The sequence below is a fragment of the Eptatretus burgeri genome, chromosome 14 (assembly GCF_056783735.1).
Source record: "Eptatretus burgeri isolate ZD-2024b chromosome 14, Ebu_testis_v1, whole genome shotgun sequence".
NCBI classification, from domain to species: Eukaryota; Metazoa; Chordata; class Myxini; order Myxiniformes; family Myxinidae; genus Eptatretus; species Eptatretus burgeri.
The window spans coordinates 63853438-63873179 of record NC_140974.1 but is presented as its reverse complement, the minus strand read 5'-3'; the positions used below and the strand labels follow the sequence as shown (position 1 = coordinate 63873179).

The 19742-nt window shown below is 43.9% G+C and overlaps 1 protein-coding gene across 3 annotated transcripts in view; it reads left to right on the top strand.

Annotated features, from left to right (window-relative positions):
- The first annotated feature begins 5820 nt into the window (after positions 1 to 5820).
- The window catches only part of LOC147013412 (T-complex protein 11-like protein 2), a 56794-nt gene continuing 42872 nt past the window's right edge, over positions 5821 to 19742 (top strand). The window contains exons 1-3 of one of the 3 annotated variants that reach the window (XM_085855212.1): positions 5821 to 6143; positions 6349 to 6447; positions 6690 to 6827. The gene's annotated coding sequence lies outside the window, so the exon portion shown is untranslated. Of the gene's footprint in view, positions 6144 to 6348; positions 6448 to 6689; positions 6828 to 19054; positions 19225 to 19742 lie in introns of those variants that run through there. The other 2 variants (XM_085855211.1, XM_085855214.1) reach the window with 2 other exon arrangements.

Here is a 19742-nt window from a genome sequence, read left to right as displayed (position 1 = left end):
GTCATACAACTTTTTGCCTTTTAAAATAATGCAGTTATTTCTTGGCATGTTTACAAATATTGACGCATGATTGCAGCAAGACCGCAATGATGCTGTTTTATTGTGTTGTCGGATTGTGGGATATGATCTGATTTTCTGTGCATGTGGTGGATGAATCCAAAATCTCATTTGGTATAACTAATGTGTAATATTGCTCCTTCAGCTTCAACATTGAGACGATGGATTTCACAAGCTGTGTTTTTTTATTTTATTTTAAATACAGTCGAAGCTTGTGGAGGAGCGACAACATAGAACAGATCAGGGCGTAACAGAATAGAACGAACAGCAGGAGAAATAAAAGGGAAACGCACAACAGCAGAGTTGAGGGACTTCGAAGATGAGAGATGAGAAAAAGAATGAGGATGAGGGGTGGACAAAATGGATACAGAAGTAAACTCTCAGGAGGGAAAACTGGAAACTTGGAAGGAGGATGGGCTTGGGGAAGGTTAACCAGGATAGAAAAGATCATGGTTCTTGATGGGGGATGATCTGAGATGGCGGTGAACAGCTGCCTTGGAAACCTGGAGGGGAAGAGTGATTTAAGAAAATGTGGAGGAGAGCAGGGGGTTTCTGGAATTGAGGGGAATTGAGGGTGCAAGTCCAAAACGGGGGCGATAGAAAACGGAGACCCCCGACCCATCTGCGACGTGAGTGATGGCCCTTGTGCTTCCGTCTCGGTGTAGGAGATGAAAATCACTGCTGATGTATGCAGATATTCCTTGGATCAAATTGGCGATGGGAAAGATATTTGAGGTTATAGAGCATGGACGTTTCAACCACCTGTGCCCTTGGTTATCGGCCAAAGCAATAATATATTAATTTAAACACCTGAGATCTGTAAACGTGCCAGCTTGATTATTGACAATGTGGTTCTTCTGCAAGGGAGCATTTGAGTTGTCAATACTGTTCATCAAAAACTGCACAGAGTGGAGGGCATTGCACAAGACTCCCACATTTAGCATCCGTGCCTCCATCTTTCAGTTTATTCTTAGACATCACGCGTCACTGCAGAAGCTTTGGCTACACTATGTGTGACTCGAGCAGCTTTCGGAGATGCTAAATACACACCATTCATGGATTTGCAAATGCGGCGGTCAGAAAAAAAAAACTCCTACCAAGTTGTGATATAAATATTATGATCTTCGAGGAAAAAAAAAAATTGATAAAGGAAGAAAACATGGAGCTGTAACACTATTGAAATAACTTTCTAAGTTTAGTTTTATTGAGCACGCTGACACCTACGTTGATCTCTCACGAATGGTGAACACCCATGTTGAAAAGAATAATTATGCTTGTTCTCGTTGGAATAAATGTCTATGTGTAGTTGGGATATAATGGGTGTCACTTCAGTGCATCGTAACCCAAAATAAGTAGTTCTTATTCACAAGTTAATTTGCCATGGTCTGATGTGGACAAACTTACCGAACCTTTGCAATTTGCTCCCATAAATGTGGAGTCCAAGTTCTGTTCCACCACCTAACACTGGTTGGTAGCACATTACTTGGCCTTTCTGACAATGAGTGGCTTTTCAAAGACATCTTTTCGCCTTTTATAGAAATGTCTTGTGCTCGTCTCGAGCCAATTCGCCGCACAGCAATGACATTCAGTTCACCGTGCTTCAATTTACAACTGTAACTGATATTTTCTGAACAAATGATCAGAACCTATGGAATTGAGAACAGCTTGTCCTTCTTGTTGTCCTGAACATCTTTTTATAAAATAGTTATTTTGAACGGAAAAAGTCCAGAAAGTGAAGGACATTGTGCACATTTTTGTGTAGTCCCTTTATTACGTCATCTATGACATTAATGGTAAGCCTGGTTACCGAGAATATTCTGAAACTATACGCCCATGGTGAATTGCCTTGAGAAATGTTTGACGTTTCTGTTTTGGGAAGTGTGATCTTGCATGTTCAACAACTCTTCGTTTTAAGAACAGGTGCTGTGTACTCAAGTTTGCAGTTGCCCAACAGATCATGATCAAGTCTTTTTGTTTGTTTGTTTGCTTTTTGTTTTTGGTCTGATGGGTTTAAACTCTGTCAGCTCTTATTGTAAAACACTGCTTAATATGCATTGAATCAAAAAGTAAAGATTTTATTCCGAACATGTTTGTTAAAATTATATATCATTACAAATTTAACTCAAGCTAAATTGCTTATGGAATTGTGTAACAAGGAGAAACAATGAGTTACGTTTGTGCTTTAATCTAGATTATACAGCAGGCGTGTCCGTCCGTCTGTTCGTCCCCGAAGTAGTCCCTCAGTTTTGGGGCTAGCCCCGTCAAACCTTCTGTGGAACGTTTTGGGGTCCCAGCGGACGTCCTAAGGTGGGTGGAAGGTTTAATAAATACCTCAATACAATAATGATTTTGAGTTTCGATCCGGATGTAACCTCAGAATGGCGTTTCTCTTTGTTTACCTAACAAGTGTTTGTAACATTGTATTTTGTTATACTAATGGTTTTAGTATTAATTTGTGATTGGAATGGTAATAAAGAGAGATTGAGTTTAAAGGAGAACGAAATTATGTGATGGTTTCCACCCGTGACATTCGTGGATTCGGCATTTGTAGTTTCGCCATTGACATCATAGTAATATTACCCACCTTACTTCTGTTGGGGGTCAGCTGCAGGAAGTCTTTTTTTTGGCCAAGTCCTTCATGAACCAGCTGTCTGTGCCTGACGTTCGACTGAAGGTGTCATAGGAATGTGGAATTTATTGGTTCATGGTTTGGCATTCGCCGTTTCTACATTGTCTGTTTGCATTTGTGCTCCCTCCTATGTATAACACGGGTACCTCTCTCGTAATGCATGTTATGTGGGGGAAATGGCTCCTAAGGGTTAATAATGCTTAGAATAGAGCAGTTATTTCATTAAAGTGAATGTCTAGCATAAGCATAAGGTAATTAATTGTGATACAAGACATTTGTCGCTTATATGTTGAGTAAGATGACATCTCTCTTTCCAAATGTCTGTGTCTAAAATTACCAAACCTTTTGACCCCGTTCTGTCCTCCATTGTCTGTTTTGATATTACTTTTTAGCATTTTGCTTGCTGGGTGGGAAATTCCTCGGCTTCACACCATCCCTCCAAGGCATCTTATAACAGCAACACGGGGGGGGGGGGGGGGCGCGTCCTTTCGACCATCAACCAGCCCCCCTCGGCCAATGATGAGTGGGAGGTACATGGCGCATCATCGCTGACACGTGGGGCCAAGACCATTAAATGAGGAGTGACTGCAAAAGTGATTCAACAATGCATGTTTGGACCACGTCGCAAGTCTGGCTCACTCGGCCGAATTTGCACACAATGTGCGGCGCCTAATCGGCGTAACACTGGGTTGATTTCGATTTGTAATCCATACGGCATTATGACATTAGGCACTGACCTAGAGGGAATAATGAGATTGAAGAGAACCGTTACAGTTTCATTGAATTAACTCACCGGGTTTGAACCAGGCAACTGGGACTACCGGGAAACCGTGTGTGTGTGTGTGTGTGTGTGTGTGTGTGCGTGCGTGCGTGCGTGCGTGCGTGCGTGCGTGCGTGCGTGCGCGCGCGCGCATACATACAAAGGTAGGATTGTATTGTGTATCATGGTACGTGGACAAACAGGAGACATCTCGATGTAAATTGTATGGAAAATGGCCAGCTTAAGATTGTTACATGTCACTGCATGGGGGGGGGGGGGTGCTGTGTTAATTAGGTAGCGTTTAAAGATAATTTCTCCCAGTGTGTGATTGTCCCCTGTGACCTTTTCTTATGTTGTTGCATTTACAAAACCGTGATAAAAAAGAATTAAACAACAACCACCAAGTCGAATGTTCCAAGCAGGCAAAAACCCCACCCCCAGAAATGACAACTAGCAAACCACGCCCCTGGGGTGGATGATGGATGGGCATGACGTCAGTAGGTTAGGTGGAGGAGTGAGGGAGGAGATGGAAGTTAGAAGAGAAGGGCATTACGGTTGCTTCTCCTCGACACGGTGAAGAAGGCTGCATGATTCTGGTGTTCATGCTGAGGTGAATTTGTTGGCCCACTGGAGAAAAATGGTCGCCACTACTGTTCGGCTGTCACAGAGCATGTATGTGTCTGATAAGAGAAGAAGAGCGCATCTTTCAGCAATAACTCGGTGTGAGCCCGTTGTTTGTTCAAGGAGGAAGGAGGGCGATCGTGATGAACGGACCTGGTGCAAGAGAGGAGCGGTCGGCATACTCGCTAGTGAAAAGAAGCTGCACAACAGTTTCTGAGCCCTGGAGTTGAATACCGCCACATGAATACCTCGCGTACGTTTCCCGCCAGAGTGGCTCGGCACAATTTCAGGTGCTGTTTCTCGAGCAGGACAACGCGGTTCGACCCAAAAGCTCATCAAAGATCACTTCTGGACCTGAAGCTAAGTGCCAGAATAAAGGAGGGGTTTTTCTTTTGTTTTATCTCAATTCACCTTGTATGTTTTTGTAACTGTGTGGAGGTGCCTCAAATATGAATTTAGGTTACCTCCCGTTTCATTATTTCCATGATCAATATTTGATTTCATGTTTATTAAAGTTGCTTGAGTCTGTCTATTCATTGTGGGCTCGAGTACAAACCCTCGTGCCTCCGTCCTGGTAAACGCTTCTGGTACGTGCTTCGCCGCCTCCGGTCCCGCATGCGCCATAATCTCAAAGGAACTCGGCTGTTCGCCTCCAAGGGAAATCGTTCGGCTATCCGTCCAGGTCGGTGTTTACCACCCGTCCAGGACAATTGGGTCGAGGGAATTAACCTAACTGGCATGGTCACGACAAAAGAAAAGAAAAAAAACAGTCTATCTATACTCATAAAAGTGTGTGTGTCTCCTCTATAACTCTAAAATTATAACAGCCTCGCAGCCTGAAACTTTGCATGCATTCTAAGAAAACTCCTAGGAAGTGCAGGAGTGAAAATTGGGTGTTTGGGTTAATTAAAACACCCCTTTTGAAGATAATTAACGGTATTATTTAATTACATCCTTCAGCAGGCGATCCTCAGCCACCTCACTCTCTGGGGTCTTAAGGCATTTCTTGGGTAACCCCGCTGGGGTCTGAAGCCGCCATGTTTTTTTTTTGGCCTGCTCAACCATGCCTTGACTTGTAACAGGTCACAACGATTTATTAACGATAAAGTTTCTTATTTTGATTTTTATTTTTTCACTTTCCTCACTCATTATTGAATTCCTGATAATCATAGCTAACACATTGCTTTTGTAAGTACTATAGATTTCAAATTGGGAGCTTGGAGTGATTTTATGATTTTCCACGATCTACTCTCACGGACTAATTAAAGTACAGTATATCATCGGAATATTATTCCGGTTTTGAGGATCGGATATTTTGACAATAAATAAGTGTCAAAATCTGTTGTGAAACCTGATAATTTAAAGAAATAATAAGTTTTATGACTAAGTGGACATACCTATTTAGTTTAAGCAAGCAAGGCTATGTTCCCGTCTCCATAGATACACAAGAAAATGTGAAATTTCCACAGCATTAAACTTATCTTTTTTTACTGTTTGGAGAGTTAAAGTGAGTGTGCAAAATATTTAGGAATGTGCCAAATTTAACCAGCTTCATGATGAGCTGTATGATTTAATGCATTCACTGCTAGATCTCGCACCCTGTCCCTTAGAGAGAGAGGGACTGTATCCATAGTGTCTGACAGATCTGTGTCTGTATTTTCAGAGGTTTCATGAGGTGCACCACATATCTCAGACAGAGCGGGGGGGGGGGGGAGGGCAAGGCCGGAGAGGAGACTGTAGAAGACGAAGACCACCGACCTTCCTGCAGTAAGAGACCCAAAGACTCAGCCTCATCATGGGAGATACCAATGATCCTAAATGCCTTGGTTTCCACAGTGTGAAGCCGAGAAAGTTGAGAGGTGGGAGCACCAACCCATGGGAAGAGCAGTCCTCCACCAGGATGCGGATGAAAGCTTTATATGTGCTCAGGAGCTCAGGTGTGCCAAGGACTTTGCACGACGGAGGTTGCCCAGTCAGCGACTGGCTTTGGAGGCCAGCTTGGACGTGTGGTTTTCCCCGGAAAGATCGTGGCAGATAGTGCGAAAGCCACTTGGCAAGCTTTCGACAAGAAACCTGGTAACTTAACACACTCTAGTATTCCATTGATTCAGAGACCATGTGGCTATCAGTAATGTTGAATTTTTTTTTCTTAAATATTTTTGTTCCCTCCATCCCCACCCCCCCCCCAACCTTACAGGACACAATACATATTGGTAATCATGTATTGATGTTTCTGTTATATGCACCACCTGTACAATATCAGAAATCCTCATCTTCACAGGTGCATTCAAAATGTGCAGCTTGGTGCGTGAAACAGGACTGTCCATGAAGAACTGTTTCTATTTGAGTACTCCTGGATAATAATGTGTCCCACTCGGAGGTAAATGTGTACATAATTGTCGAAAATTGATCTGCAGCTTTCCTAATGATTCCACACGCACAGAATCCCTATGAGGTGTTAATATGGTAATGGCTTGCCCTGTTATGGTTCCCATCTGTACCCCTGGCTCTTGATATGGGGAACCAGAGTTCAAATCCAATATAAACCAAGTAGCTGTTCATTACCTCTGCCGCCGAAGGTTGACGGAGGTTGTTTTCACCCCTGTCTCTGTCTGTCAGCAGGATATCTCAAAAATGTATGGATCCACTTGGTGTACGAGTTGGTTCGGTGACACCAATCCGGTTCGATTTTGGTTCAGGTCCAGATCCAGATCCGGCTTATCAGTGGATACAAAACCTTAATTGTTCAGCCTGGTGGAGGTATGCGCTCTACCGAGTGTCGTTCTAGTTGTCCACTGTCCTTGTAATTCTCGTTAAAGTACATTGTATACTGATGTCTTTGCCCTGCATGTGATATATGTACAAACCCCACTGAGTATTCGATCATTAACACATTTAATAAGTGCATTTTCTGTAGGACAGTCGAAAGACCTTTGCAAAGTATATTTTGATGACATATTTCAATGGTTGTATTCGTATTATCATTATATTTATGGGGAAAAGAGTAATAGCTAGATAAAGGCTTTATATGCTGCATGTTTGAATAGCTGTTGGAAATTCTACCCTGTATTAACAGTGCCTCTGGTAAGGGGTCTGAATGCTGCTGAGCATTGTCTGATTTTGGACATTATCTAGTTCAGATGTCGCGTCCACTTATCCTGTTAAACCAGGTGGGGTTGGGTGGAGAGGAGGTGGCATGGCATGTCTCCCCACCAACAGAGGGAGTTTCCTCTCACTCCCCCCCCCCCACTCCTACCTGACAATCCTCCTTCCCCTTCCCTCCCCCACCTTATGCTCTCCTCTCATTCTCCAACCCCTCCACGTGGCTGTCCATCGGCACGTAGAAGATGACCTTTGCTTTGTTATCATCCGCTGAGATGTCCAAGGTGGCCATTGGTTTGTTGCCATCTCCGTGTGGAAGGCGGCTGTTGGGTTGTGGAAGGCAGCCACCTTACAGAAAGCACTCTTGCACTCTGCTCTATTCTACTCCTCGTTCTAGTGAGACTCTTGGATTCTGGGTATGAAACCTGTCTCTACTGCACCTTGAAGCTGCCTCTCTGGCCCGCTTTTGTGCTGCACTGAACGAGTTCCTCAACAGCTTGAAGGTCTTTTCCCTTGCCTGACTTCCTCTCTTGCTGTGTCTGTTTGTGTTGTATCTGTGTGTGTATGTATGTATATATATATATATATATATATATATATATATATATATATATATATATATATATATATATATATATATATATATATATATGTATATATGTGTGTGTGTGTGTGTATTGTTACGGCTGTGGAAATTGACAGAACACCATAAAGGTCCCGAGATCAGTTAGGCCGATAAGTCCGTGTCCAGATAGATTTCCCCACCGTTGTTTAAAGGGAACTATTCATGTTAACCAGGCTGTGATCTTTGAGTTAGCCGTTATTCTTTACTATCGTTATTTTGGACCAACCACGTCCACCACCAACATCTTTCTCAACAACCACCACCACCACCAACATCGCTCTCAACAACCGCTTCAGACCAACCGCCTTCCACCACCACAACCACACCTGCCTCTCACCAAACCACGCCATCCTCACCACTTCGCCAGCAACCGTAAACATCTCCATACCACAAACATCGCCTCACCTTCGTCTCCGAAACGACGCCATCTTTGCGCCAGCCGCGGCGAGTCCGCATCGAGCGGCGTCGCTGCAGGCCGATGCGGGACGTTTGCTCGTCGGATCAAGCTTGGTGATCTCGCGCACGTCCGCTTTCCGCGCAGAGGTCAGAGGTCAGAGGTCGAGGATCGGAGGCCAAACCACGTCTCACCAGCCCTATAAAAGGACGAGCAGAGCGCCAAGCTCGCGTTCGAGTTGGGTTGAGTCGAGTTGATCGGTCGGTCTGAGTCAGTCTGGAGAGGTCGGGGAGTCGGGAGGAAGCCAGAAGCCAAGGAGCTGCGTGGAAGTCTGGGCTCGTGGCGGAGTCGGGAGCTTGGAGCTTGCAGTTGGTGGAGAGTCCGGGCGTCGCGAAGGAGACTTGAGCTGGAGGCGCAGCCTTGCCTGCTGTGTAGCGCAGAACCGCGCGTTCGTGTGGAGAGAGCCGGAGAGAGCTCGCCAGCCAGCGGCAGGCGGTCTGAGGTGATCGGGCTTCGGCGCAGTTCGAGCATCACTGAGGGACGGACGGGTTCTTACAGAGCATCAACTCTAAGAGAGAAAAGACCCGTTCATGCCTCTCAAACGAGTTGCCGATTGAGACCGAATCACCCGGCCGCTTGGCAAGGCCCGAGCTCGATCGCGGCTACGCTAGCTGCTGTGGGGACAGGACGTCGTAAGTCGCCCAAGCCAGACACCACGAGGGTGCAGGTAACCTGCAACGGTCTCATGGGACTCGTTCGGTCTGCCAAGTCCCACGCCATAAAGACCTAAGAGGTCCAGTCTGACCCCATTGCCTTTGATGGGGTCTTTTTCCTGCTTTTCTTTCGAATGAATGTTGTGGCACCGAGTCCCGTAAGTGACTGTACATTAATAATTACTTCTACACGGTTGTAGCGCTTTGTCTTGCCCACGTGCCGTGCCGCATTCATTGCTTGTTCTGTATACGTGCATGTTGGTGTTTTTGAATGACTACATGATTGTTCCTGCATACGCAGAGTAAATAAATGTGCTGGTTTAAATGTAAACCTGTTCGTTGCGTCCATGCCCCCATTGAAATGCCATCTTGTATTGCGGAATATTAGTTGGCTTTTAAATAGCCGGTAAAATGATCGGGTCCAACGGGACTGCGTGATATTACCCCGCTCGGTTATCCCAAAAGGAAGCGGGCTGCTTAAGCGGCTCGTTTCCAAGCGGCCCGTTGAGGTACAACCTCTCGGTAATCTACCTGCGCGAATAATTAGGTAAATCGAAGATTTGGCGATCGGACCCTGTAGCGCGGGTAGGGGACTGACAAGGTTGTGGTGGGATTGAAAACCCATCCGTGACTGGTTTCTGACGCCATTGCAGAAAGTCACGACTGGATTGTCCGTTCGGTGGGCGAACCGGCTGCTATTGGTGAAACGCGGTCATTCGCATGCTGGGCGGGCGCGAATACTACAACAATATTTTGGTGCCTACAGAGGAATAGTGATTGATTTGTGTTTGTGACTTGAGAACGATTATTGATTAATCTCTAAGGAATGATGTGCCTCATGTTCCTGTCATTTTGTCGTGCCAACGATTGAGTTCATTTGGGATTCCTGGAGGGCTAAATTTGTGTTATTATTGCAGCTCACATATTATCTAAGTACAGGTTGGACAGCCAAGCCACAGCACTGCCTGGGTGTTGTGTGGATTGCCCTAAATCCTTTATCAAACGTAATAAACCTGTTTTATAACCAGTGTGGTAATAAGCCGCTAGATCACAGGCCGATGTTAACCGCTCAACATTGGCTTTTGAAAAATGATGCTAGTTTGGCTCTCCTTGTATTATCAGCTTCATAATAACTCAACCTGCCCAGGTGTGGTTACTTCCTGTCAGGAGGATTTATTTATTCGTATGCAACATGTGGCTGCTTGGCTGCTTCATTTTCTGGGGGAGCACCTGAGCCACTGATGCATTGCACCTTTACCAGTAAGCTGGTACTCATTTTGTCAACCTCGGATGGATGATGGGCTGGGTCAACCCACCTGGTGTTAATTCAACGATATAACAGGGACTTAAACTCATAGTGGAGTAGCTAACAAGATCAATTGTTCAAATGATTATACAAGCATGAAACTTGGCAGGAATATTTATTTTATGTCACTTTGTGAGAAAAAAGTGCAAGCCACTTGAAATTCCAACATGGCTGCCATTTTCCACGATGGCCACCAGACGACCACCCAAAATAAGAACAGATAACAATAACAATCGTTCAAAGAATTATACAAGCATGAAATTTGGCAGAAATATTTATTTTAGGTCACTTTATGAGATACAACTGCAAGCCATTTTCCAAGATGGCCACCATGTTTTTCTGCCCTGCAATGTTCATTGTTCTGATTAGGTCTGACAAGAACAACTGCATAGTGGGGTACAACTTAGTCCGTAACGATAGCATTTGCACCTTCCACTACATTGTGTCTTCCATCCACATTTCGTTAACTCCTGGCAGCTTTTAGCTATGGGAGCAAGAGCAGTCCAGAAGACCTTCCACGAGTCATCTTCTTTGAACCAACCCCATTCGGATGGACACTGAGCTTCTGGCTGGCGGACTATTGCCTGGCTCCAAATGTGTCCTGCTTGATATGCAGCTCGCTTGACATGTTCCGTGAGTGCTCCTTGTGTTGGTGGAATTAAATCATATGACCTCTGCTTTCGTGCAAAGAAAGCAAGCCGCGCCTCATTCACTGACGCAACTGAACTTGATCTGTCATACATCAGGACCACAAATTTCTCCAGGATTTCTAGATCAGATCCCTCAATCTTTGATGGGCACTGACTAAGTTTCGTGAAGATTACTGACGCTTCATCACATACACTCCATGTCTGCCATGCTGTCTTTTTCCCTTTGCTATTGAAAGCTGATACAACATCACAACTGGTGAAGGCATGGAAGAAGAGCATCCCACTCGTTTTCTCTGGTCCTATGGCAGACATAATTTAGTGGATAGGGATCCATCTCTTGTGCTCCCCTTTGCCAAATGCAACCCACATTTTTTCAACACCTGTTGCGGCAAGCGAAGGCATAAGGGATATGGCAATAACTACAATGTCCGTGTCATTAGCTTCAATCATCAGAGACTTGTATCCCTCGGTGGCTGCATGCCGAACATGTAAGAATATTCGCATGTCTGCTTCTTCATGGGTACATGGGGCCACTTCCTATAGGTTAACGCTGGTGTCACTGGTGGTGGTGATGGCATTTTCTCCTTTAGTCATGATAACTGGATTGCCCATTGTCATTTCAGACACTTCATCGGCAAGGAAATTAAATAGCTCTGTTTTGTTGGTGCTATCTCTAAGGAAGCTTTTCCAATTCGAGGGAGTTTTACTTGTCGCTGTTACTCTCCTGACGGCCTTTCCTCGTTGAGATCTTGCCTCTGACTTCAGGCTGGACTGATGATACACATCAATTATGATGTCCGTTCTCTTTTATTTTGTGCTGTAGTACTCGACTTTAGGAAGAATATTCTTTCTGGCATACTCTTCAAATGTATTTGTTGTTCGTGGTGCTACGATATTTACCAGCACAGCTCCATCTACAATGAGTACGTCAGATTCTGGCTTTGTCTCTGGAAGCGTCACTTTGGCTTGTAGTACATCCACTGAATCCGATTTCGTACATGTGTGTAGTTCCCCTTGTTACTGAGTGAGGCCGGAAAAGACTGGTTTTTTGTGTTTGAAGAACTCTTGCACGTCACACTGTCTGTTTTCGCAGGAGATGAAGAGGCGGGAAAACAAATGGCAGTCTTCCTTCAGTAACTGTCTCGGATTTGCTTGCAGACTTTGGCTCATTTTTGAAGAAGCTTATCCTGTTCTTTTTGATAGGCTGGGAGAAGGAGCAGTCATTCTCACATTGTAGATTAGCCATGAAGGAATTGAACTTTTCTTTCCCTCTCTCGTGACGCGTCGCAATTAGCTGAGCAGCGGAAGGATCCGCGATGTCCTTTGTGTCGAGCGTAAGATCTCCTGACTCCTCTTCAAAGGGATTACCCATTTCCTCCATTACCAATGTGAGCTGTTTGACTTTCTCAAAGAATGCCCTCTGAACTGTCGCTGTTTGTTCATGGTGACATTAATGTTTCCTCTGTGTCCTTCTGACAGAGGCAACATTTCCTCCAGTTTATTTGTGGTTTTGATTTTGCTTGAGTATCCATAATTTGTGACTAGCAATGGCAAGGTCGAGGGTTTATCCTTAAACCACCTTGCCTTCGTGCACTTTGATGTATGGGATACAGCTCGGTTCATGCGTTTGCCCTACACCTAGCCCGATCGTTCATCCAATGCCATTTAAATCCCGTGCGATCTGTACACCATCCGGATAACTACATGTAAAACCCCCGTTATTCATGGCTGAGCTCTCCCGCGCTGGCACATCCTGTCGGTTCAGGTGCGGCTCTCTAACATCTGAGGGGTGCATTAGTTAGCATTTGGGATACTAAACCCACGGTTTAGCCGACATTGAACCCCATGCTGAGTTGCACAGCAGTATATGCCACCAGTGTGCCCTGGCAGTGCATGACATACTCTTTTTTTTTTTGTGTTTAGTCGATATTGGCTGGTGTCCACCACCATTGATGGTTACAATGTCAGGGTCCTATATATCCTTGTGACTGCATTTTGGTCGCAAGTGGTTTTATTTTGGAGTTTTCCATCTCCTAATGAGCTTCATCTGCCCAGAGCTGTCTGGTTTTCAGGCGCCAGAGATTCGTCTTTTGCACCACCACTATTTGTGGAAACACCCCACCACGAGAAGGCTAGAGTTGGAGCTTGACTGCCAGAGGCTTTGTTTCGCTTGCCATTTGGGGCATTTCGTAGGCAAAGAGAGCTCATCCTCTTTGCCACCCCAGCATTAGCAGTCCTTTGGAGGGGCAATAACTATTTTGAGCAATTAAAATACAAGCTCTGTTCAAGATCTCCAACAATTCTAACCTTCCGCATCTATAACGCGATGAGAACCAATTTACTTGTATTCAAAGCATGCACAATAGTTGTCATTTGACTTCTTTATTGTTATGTAAGTCCTAAAATTGATTTATTGGTTCATGAAATCGATCAATACACTCAAGAATCACTCATGGTTTAAAGTTGTTTTTTTCATACCCTGGCAGCCAGCTTGGAAAAAATGGCCGCCATGTTGAAAATCCACGTGGCTAGCACTTTTTTCTTGGAGTGACCCTGAAGGAATGTTCGTACCAAATTTCATGCTTGTATCACCATTTGAACGATTCTGCCATAAAATTACACTTATTTGCTCCACTATCAAGACCTTAGGATCTTAAGCCAGCCACCTTAACCGTTAAGCCAACACCAGGCTTGTTGGGAGGATGAAATCGAATTTCTGACCCCCTTACCTTTCCTTTTTCACCCTTGTATGTTCCATGTTTTAACCCAATGATTATCATTGAATAAACTCTGAACAAGCTCACAATGGCCCTAAACACCTGCATTTGTCCAATTGATGAACAACATGTTGCACAGTTTGAATGTTGGTCACGTGATGCGGTAAGATGCGTTTAATTTTAAAATTTGTCTCCAAAGTCACGATCCAAACTACGTCGCAAAATAAACATCAAACGTCATCATTTGAGCAATGAATGATGATTCATGACTCACTTACACTTCATAAAGCAAGTTGATGACTTCACTTTTTTATTTTGTTCTTTCAGTTGGACTTCAATAAGTGATGTGCAGTACGGTACATACTTCTAAAATGTGAGCAATATATTTTTTTTCTATGGTAATTAAGAACGTGTAAGAGTTAAAATTTTACATACGGTGACATCATTTGACAAATTTTATTGATGGACACCAGCTGACAAATTTCAAACAATCATCGAGCCTGGTGTTTTAAAGTAACTAGCAAGTTGCCTGTGCTCACATGGGATTCTAACCAGGGTAGGGATGGGGGTGGCAAAAATGCAAATGGCGTCTTCTGTCATCGAGCCTGCAAGGTGGGATCAACAATGATACCTCGTGCCGTGACAAAACTTGTATTGATTTCATTAATAGTAGGATTAGTCATTAGTCCATTTGAAAATTGCCATTAAACTTTGAGTTAGGGATTGCAAGACAAATTTGGAGATGTAATACAATTGGTTTAATAAATTATTTTATAACCACAGTCTTGGTAACTTGAATAAGTTTCACATAGGTGGTCTGGTTTCGTTTGCAGCACAAGGCTACAGGGTAGCATCGTTTGTTGAGGGCGTGGCTGTGCCGCTGATGGAATGCCCTCTCAGGATAGGGAAGGAATTTACAATTTGGCCAGGGTGCTGGTGATGGCTTGCCTTATCTGTGAAGGACGACATGGGGATCTTTAACATCCACCAACTCATGCGAGCAGACGGGACGACCGGTTTTACGTCAATCCGAAGGATGGCACACACATTGATGAAACACCGGGATCACAAGTTTATGATCTCGGTTGAGATTTCGAACCCAAGAACTCGTCTGATCCTTATGAAAATGAAATCTCTCAAGCTTGCACCAAAAAAAAACGTACAAGTAAAGAAGTAAATCAATTTTTTTGTATATCCACAAAATCGAGATTTGTGGAAGAGTAAGGTAACAACTAATAGAAGGGAATGTCTTTATAGATGGGCAACGTGGAGATGTTAACAAGTTGATAAAGGAGAGGAACGGAGTTGGGGAGTGTTATTAAACAAGACAAGATTACAGGAAGGAGGATAATCTGAGGTGTTGGTACTCTGCCAGGTTAAAGCCCTGGGGGGGGAGAGTGGGATTGAACAGACTGAGGAATGTGGCTCCGCAAGCAGGAGAAAAGAGGCAAACAAAGTAATGTAGGTGAGCAGGAAGCTTAACTTTTTTTTTAGAGAGAGAGTTCCTGGAAGAAGATGTGTGACCCTGAGGAATTGGATAGGCCAGAGGGAGCAGGAGGAGAGGTGATATACAACAACATAAAGTGGAAGTTTGAGTATATTGTTTTATGCACAACATTTAAAACGACGATCCAAATCTCTTGATATGCAGTGGTTTGATGATTACAAGCAAGTTTCCTGTGCCCGCAGAGATGCAGGAGGCAAAAATGCAAATGGAATTTTTTGTCATCGAGCTGGCAAGCTGGGAGCACATTTATTGCCATGTCTGAGGCAATGTCAATGATCTAATGGTGGTGACGTGCTCCTTTTGAAACCGTTTGTTCATTATATGTAGCTTGTTGATGCCTATCCATCCATTAGGACCATACTCTGTGTAGACCGTTGGTACTGCCTAAGCAGTCTCCTTGGCTATTGGGCACAATCCTGGACGTGTCACCACTCTAACACAGAATACAAGAAAGCTGACACTCATTTTGCCGACCTCAGAAGGATGACAGACAGTCAACCCCACCTGGTATTAATTCAACTGAAAAGTTGGATTTTAACTCAGGATCCTAGGATCCCAAGACCACCACCCTCACCATTAAGCAAACACCAGGCATATGTTGATGCCTCTGGGGGTCTGGAATTAAAAAAAATTGTGTTACTCTCAAAGCCAGTGACCAATTGTAAATTAATAGTAGGATTCCCCTCCTGAACTTTCTTATGGTTATGAATCAGCTGATATGTTCGAAATGTGCAAAGCTTCAGTTAAAATGTAAAGTTTGTGTGGTTGATCGTTTTCTCTCATTTGTCTATCTCTGTAACCGTGATGATGACCATACGAGGCTTCATGAATGGCTTGTTTCAAACAGACCAGCAGGAATGTGCATGAAGACAAATTGCAAAGAGGAATTTTTTGGAATTTTCTCAGCAGTTTGTTTTTTTTTTTTAACCTCCACCACTGAATGTGAAGGAGGTTATGTTGTCACCCTTGTTTGTTTGTTTGTTTGTTTTGTGTCTGTTCTCTCAAAAAGTTGTGGACGGATCCGAATGAAACTTGGTGGGCATGTTGGGTGTGTGACGAACAAGGACGAACTGATTAGATTTTGGTGAAGATCCAAATCCGGATCTGGCTACTCGATTTTTAAGTCGGACTAAGTGATTCTTCACCATTGAGAGATAGGGCCAAAAACGATGTATAGCACAATATTTCAAAAATGTATGGGGCATGATATGTTCTACTGGATCAGGCGATGTGGGGCGGAGGTATGCGTTCTACCGAGTGCCCTTCTGGTTTAAAAAAAAAAAATACATTCTTTGAGAGTGATTCAACGTGAATGACCAGGCTCCAAATCACCCTCTTATCAGCCTTACTCAGGATGTCCTGTGATGGATGGAAGAGATTGATGAGCACGAAGGCGAGTAATCGGTCATCATGGCACTATGTGCATCCCTCTGGGTCCTGGGAGGCCCTCATTGACTAAGAATCGACCAGCAGGTTCAAATCGAGCTACCCTATAATTTGTGGATTGTTGATTTGATATCAACTTGCACATAATATTATCATTAACTAAAATGCTGGTCAGCAAATCTCTGGACAGCACACACGTTATTAGTTAGGGACTGTTTTGGATTTTGTTGACTCGAATGAGAATGTAAACAATGTTTTCGCTCTTCAAACCACCCTGTTTGTCTCTCGCATGGGCCGAGGATTATATTACTGGGTGGTTTCCATTTGTTAGTTGCAGTTAGCGGGGTAGGAATTTGTAATTTGTTCCAGGGTTTCAGTGATAACTCGCCCACTCGTCGTAGTGGACAGGTTTGAATTGGAATGAGATAAAGTACCTGGAGGCTGGATGCATTTTTATTTATTCATATGCAGCCTTTGGCTGCATCATTTTTTCTGGGGGTGTGGCTGTGCCGCTGATGCGGTGCCCATTGTTGCCAGTCAGCTGGTGCTCATTTTGCCAACCTCGGAAGGATGACAGGCTGATTCAACCCACCTGGTGTTAATTCATCGTCAGGACAGGTACTTGAACTCAAGCCCTGAAGATCTTTAGCCATCCACCTTAACCGATAAGCCAACACCAGGTTTGATTGCATCGTTGATGTAGGGGTACTGGGATATTGGCAGTTGTAGGCAACTTGTGCGTGGATGGGTGATGGACACGTCTGGGGGTTAGTGTAGCACAGGAGGCGTGATGGGCCAAATGACCTCCTGCGCAAAAGTTCCTTGTGTGTATCATCGACACCCGTGGGATCTTTAACCTCTATCAATGGATGCTCGCTCAACGTCCATCTGAAGGACAGTGTAGATGGTGACGCACCAATTCTGGAGTTTATCGGGTCAGGAATCGAACCCACATGTTGTGCGATCAAGTGTGCTGCCCCCAACAAGCTGTCGGATTCAAACTTGTGTACTCGAAAATGAATAAATCATACAACAACCTCACTGGTTCGTCCTTAAAAAAACAAAAAGCAATTCTTTACAAATGTAGTATTTCCTTGTAAATTAGTTTTTCGGAAATGTATTTACTCCCTTTCACATGTTGGGTACGACTTACAAATGCACTGCATCTCCATACCTCCCGACCTACCTAATCCTTCATCTACCTACCTACCAACTTACCTAATCCTTCATCGACCTACCTACCAACTTATCTAATCCTTAATCTACCTACCAACTTACCTAATCCTTCATCTACCTACCTACCAACTTATCTAATCCTTCATCTACCTACCTACCAACTTACCTAATCCTTCATCTACCTACCTACCAACTTATCTAATCCTTCATCTACCTACCTACCAACTTACCTAATCCTTCATCGACCTACCTACCAACTTATCTAATCCTTCATCGACCTACCTACCAACTTATCTAATCCTTCATCGACCTACCTACCAACTTATCTAATCCTTCATCTACCTACCTACCAACTTATCTAATCCTTCATCTACCTACCTACCAACTTACCTAATCCTTCATCTACCTACCTACCAACTTATCTAATCCTTCATCGACCTACCTACCAACTTATCTAATCCTTCATCTACCTACCTACCAACTTATCTAATCCTTCATCTACCTACCTACCAACTTATCTAATCCTTCATCTACCTACCTACCAACTTACCTAATCCTTCATCTACCTACCTACCAACTTACCTAATCCTTCATCTACCTACCTATTCCTTCATCTCCCTACCTACCTCATCCTTCATATACCTACCTAATCCTTCATCTCCCTACCTACCTCATCCTTCATCTACCTACCAACTTACCTACTCCTTCATATACCTACCGACCTACCTCCCTAATCCTTCATCGACCTACCTAACAACTTACCTAATCCTTCATATACCTACCTCGTCCTTCATAGAGCTACCTACCCAATCCTTCATCTACCTACTTACCTAATCCTTCATCTCCCCAAATATGGACGTGCAGAGGAGCCTTCTCGCTATTTCAACGTCCATCGAAAAACACCAAAATAATTATTAATTTATAAAATCTGTTCGAAAACATCGTTGCCGTGGTTTCCTGTAACGGCTTTTTAAAAATATCTTGGATGGATGATCATGAAAACGCATTTTGTAAGCTTCACGTTATTTCCATAACTCTGTTCTATACTTAGTGGGACTGTTAAAATCTTTTTCTTTGTGCGATGGATTAATTTTAAATTCAATTCCCTAAACAATAAAAGCCATTGAAATGTTAAGCCAATGGGAATGAAGGATTTGTCGTTCTCCGACGTCACTTCCGTAAACAAAGACGTCATGACGTACACTTTATCGCGTTCGGAAGGTGGAAGTATTGCTTTTTTGACCAAGAGCAATTTGTTGGTATAATTTGTTTTAATCTATCGTACGTTGTCAGACATATATTGAGGATAATATTAACAATTACAAATCATACATGTGCATTTAACGAATTGGAAGGATATTTTTTTCCATCATTGAAATCGAGTTCGACACCCCTGCACGAATGGAACAACCCGACAGTGACGTCATCACGGCCGGTCCTTTAAGGTCGTGTTGTGAGGCGATCGAGCGAATGTCGAGCTTCACGAATCGAATTTTTTTTTTCTCCCCACAATTTCGCTTCAAAATACTTACAAGGGTTTCTGAACTCGCTGCACCCGATCAGGATTCGCTGTGAGAACCTGTGAGTCCTCCCGCATCTTGCGATATCCCCCGAAATACCTCAGAGTCGTTTCCCTCCTGAGTCCTGACCCCCCCCCCCCCACCGTCCATACCTCAGACATATTTGAATGGCATTTGCTGGTTCGTGTTCGAGTTGCTACAGATAACGCAAGATAGAACCTTGGAGAATGTCCCGACGTGTTTAACTCGTTCATTTTAAAATGATCATAAAACATGGAAGCGGAACATTTTTTTTTTATCCCTGTAAACTGTGAATAAACACGGCGGTGGAAGTTAAATTTCCGATTCGAATTAACCGAATATCTCGTGAATTTAAACGTTATCTTCTCATAAACACGATTCGGTACCTCAGTGTACCTCAGGTACCTCGGTGGTTGTTTGTTGTTTTTTTTTTAAGTGCCGTTTAAACCGATGACGTCACGAGGTACGTGTTGAGCCCGGTTTAAACGTTGAGCGCTCGCTCGTTCAAACACCTGCAGTTCAACCCCCCCCCCCCCCCAAGCTTGCACGATCTCTCTA